At 40.3% G+C, this 3,936-nt stretch overlaps 1 pseudogene; it reads right to left on the bottom strand.

Moving 5' to 3' along the window:
• Window positions 1-3,345, bottom strand: part of LOC102877627 — a 7,758-nt pseudogene extending 4,413 nt beyond the window's left edge.
• Window positions 3,346-3,936: the final 591 nt, after the last annotated feature.

The following is a 3,936-nucleotide window of genomic DNA, read 5'->3' as shown; positions in this document are numbered from 1 at the left end:
TCTGTTTTCTCTAGCTGTTAGCTGCTAGGTCAAGTCTTACTTTATGGGTAAGAGAACCAAACTGCCCAGTCTTGCATAATCATCACAGTTGTTGACACATCCCAGTTCACTTTCTAGCACACTATCAAATAATGATCAGGTCTTTTGGAAACAGATTACTAGGTCTTTCTTCCCAATCTTAGCTGAAAAGCTATGATGGAATCTACCATAAGTTAGTCCACCTGCTAATATTTGAAATTTGTGTCATATCTTCTAGCATCTTGTTACCACGAAGTCATGACACCAAAAAAACTAATCTGTAGACAACAGATTAGTTGTTGTTGTTAAGTGCCATCAAGTTGCTTGATGTGCAACAGCTCTGAACTCTGCTCTATCCAGGGCCAACTTCATCATCTCTGACACCCCCACCCCCATTATCCCAGTCACTGAATCTATCCATCTCATCAAGGGTCTTCGTCTCTTGAAGTGTCCCTCCACCCTTCAAAGTATGATGTCCCTCTCCAAGGATGGGTCCCTCCTTGGAACATACCCAAAGTATGTCAGTCAGAGCTTCAGGATGTTTACCTCCAAGGAGCAGCCTGGTTTCACACTCTCCAGGTTGAACCTGTTAGGCTACAGTCCTTGTCCTTCTGCAGCAAATACCTAAGATTCTCCTCAGTTTCAGTAAACAAGAGTGTGCCATATGTACAACATGGTTTTGATGAATCTTCCTACAATCCTGATACCATGTTCCTCCTCATAAAGCCCAGACTCCCAGATAATCTGTTCTGCATATGGATTGAAAAGGTATGAGATAGGATGCATCCCTGGAGTACACTTTTCCTGATTTTGAACCATGCAGTGCTTCCTTGCTCTGTTCTTATGACTGCAGGAGACAGGGAATAAGAGTTTCTCATTTCAAATCTGTCTTTCCAGCTGGGCTTTATGTAAGGGAGAGGCACTACACAGAAGAATGCGAGGAGATTTTACAGCATCTTCTTTTGATCAGGTTGTCAGGCTTATGACCATTTTCTAGACATGTTGTTCTGGTCTTAGCAATATTCTGGTAGTTGGAACCAATATTCTGGACAGTAGAGACCATTCACAAATTGTGACTTATTGGAAGTAACTCCCAGCCATGGATTATCAGGATAGACTGGCAAAACACAACAAAATTACTTAGTTTGGTAAGAAAACTATTTTAATTCTGTTAGACTAAAAGAAAGTCCTTATTTTTCCCCAATGTTACTGAACACAAGAGAGTCTTTCCATGGTCAATTGCCAATAACAAGACTGTAAGAGTACAACAGAACTCCAGAACAAAGGCTGCATAGTGGAGTGGACTTGGGGGTAGGGATTGTATAACAATGAAAGAATTTTTCTTTTACTTTTCAAAGAGAAGAGTGAATTGAGGGGAGGAGTGGGCAGGGAGAAAAGTGCAACAATGAATGAATGGAAATCCAAAGTCTCTGTAAATTTTCATTAATGTTAATAATAATGATAAAAAGAGTAAAATAGATAGAGGGCAAGAATGCACTCTCCAAAGCGCTTTATTGCAGATGCGGGAGAGCAGAGAGAACCTTCTTTAAAACTTCCTCCCCATCTAAGGGTGGTCATCGGTTTTATAAGTGGATTAGTTGTAAATCTACTTAACATATTACTGGGCCAATTGGCAGCACCATGACAGATGGAGAAGAGATTGAGGTTGTTAACGATTACAGCTTGCTCGGCTCCACAAGCAACACTCTTGACACAAATATTCAGGAAATCAAAAGATAAATTGCACTGGGAAAAGCTGCTGTTGGGGACCTTGCCAGAGTTCTAAGAAGCAACAAAGTCAGTCTAGAGACTAAGGTGCACTTGATCCAGGCCATGGTCTTTGCAATTACTCACTATGCATCAGACAATGACTAACAATGACAGAAGAAGTATTGATCTTTTTGAGTTACATACCAGGGACTGCCAAGAAAACAAATAAGTCTGTCTTGGTGTCTTAGAGAAGGTGAGACCAAGTTTCTCCTTGGAGGTTAGGAATTTTTTTTTTAAGTTAGGATTTTAAAGCTCCATCTCACATACTTTGGGCATGTGACTGGTCCTTAGAGAATGACATCATGCTTGGAAGGGTGGAGGGATAGCACAGGTGAAGAAGACCACAGATGGGATGGGATGATACTGTAACTGGGGCAATAGGGGTAGGTGTGACAGAGTCAGTGAGACTGGTTCAAGACAGGGAAAGCTTCAGAGCTATGGTACATAGGGTCACTGTGAGCTGTAGGCTACTTGATGGCACATAACAATAACAACCACATTGCTAGTTCAAAGCTACAGAGTTTTTACATTCAAAGAGAACAGTTTACATACAGTCAGTGGTATACAGACAACACATAATATAGACATCTGACTAGGAAAATGCTGTTTCAAAAAGTAAATGCTAATTCGGGAAAGATGCGTTTCTCCACTTGGTAAACAGGCAGCTTAAGGTACAAGTCATATGTGACTGAGGAAGATAAAACTTTAGGATTCTTACAATACAGTTTCTAGTTAACAAACACATTAGGGTATAGGTTACAAATGACTAAGAAAAAAACAAATGCTAATTCAATGAAAGACGCATTTCCTTTCCTGATAAACAGCTTAAGGTACTCTGCATAAATATAGAGGAGTTACAACAGGTCTGAGAATCAAACAAATGTTAGCTAGACAATGTGACCAGTTTTGCAGGCTGAAAGCAAATGATGTCAGTTTGACAACTACATCATATGTTCTAATAATTCTGAATTTATTAATACTATCTTATAGAAAATGTTACATTTTAAAATATATATTAGTTTTATACTCCTATAAACTCATAGTTGATCATCCAGTGATTTTTTTAGAGGCTGCAGTGTCACAACAGTAAATTACTCACCTTTCTCCCTTAGAGCAGCTGTGCTGCATTTGAACCACCCACCTTTGGTTTGGCAGTGCCTCTCGTTATCCACTAGGACTCTAGAGTACATGGCTATTATTGCATCATTAGGGAGCTCTAATGACCTAGTGGTAAGAAGCTTCAATCCTAAAGGCACATGACTGAATCCACCAGCTGCTCCACAGGAGAAGGATGAGCAATCTCCTCCCCTGTGATTAACAGCCTCTGAAAACCCACTGGAGGTCAGCTATGTGTTGGTTCTGACTTAAAGGCATACAACAACGATAATTATATCCATTAGTTGTAAAAGAGAGTCCTTTCCCTTTATGTATTAGTTGTTAGTTTTCTAACAGTTTTATTTTTTTTATTTAATTGAATTAATGTTTAATAATTACAGGCACCGGCTCCCCCTTATCCCTGTCCAGGCAGCAGCAGAGGTGGTGTGGTGGCTGGGACATATGCCCTCAGCAGAGAGGACGGCTGCCCCAAGAGTGATTTTCAGAAAATAAAAAAGGACCCCAGAGCAGGCAGTGGTGCCCCACCCCCCACTCAAGACACACTAAATTTCAAGACTTTTTTTTTTACATATCTCTGTGCCCAGGGGGAGGAAAGGACACCTGTTTTGTTTGCAATTCTAACGACATGGCAGACACTACAATTTTATATACAAATGTGATCTGAAAATTGCATGTCCTCATTAACAAATTTTTGTTATCTTTGCTGACAACATCCTTAGTATCAAGATGACTGAGATGGAGAGGAAATTTACAGTCTGGAACACGCTGTAACAAACATACATATACCCTACGTACAAATAACACACATGGTGATATGTTAGGAGTCATCACACCCAGAGGCACTTGAGACTCCAGGGATGGTCTGTCCAACCTCACAGTCATATTGTGCTCAGTAGATCTTGGCTTCTCTTGTGTAGAATCTAGAATGGATTCTTAAGGTGACACATGGAGTTGCTTATCCGTCAATTCTAGGAGTTTCCTAAACAAATGCCCCTCGAAGTACTCAAAGTGAGACAGAATTCTCTCCTTCTG

This window comes from Elephantulus edwardii, unplaced genomic scaffold (assembly GCF_000299155.1).
Source record: "Elephantulus edwardii isolate Elephantulus edwardi_28Jun2011 unplaced genomic scaffold, EleEdw1.0 scaffold00039, whole genome shotgun sequence".
Taxonomy (NCBI): Eukaryota; Metazoa; Chordata; class Mammalia; order Macroscelidea; family Macroscelididae; genus Elephantulus; species Elephantulus edwardii.
Note: the sequence above shows the minus strand (reverse complement) of the source record. Positions and strands in the feature narration are given on the sequence as shown.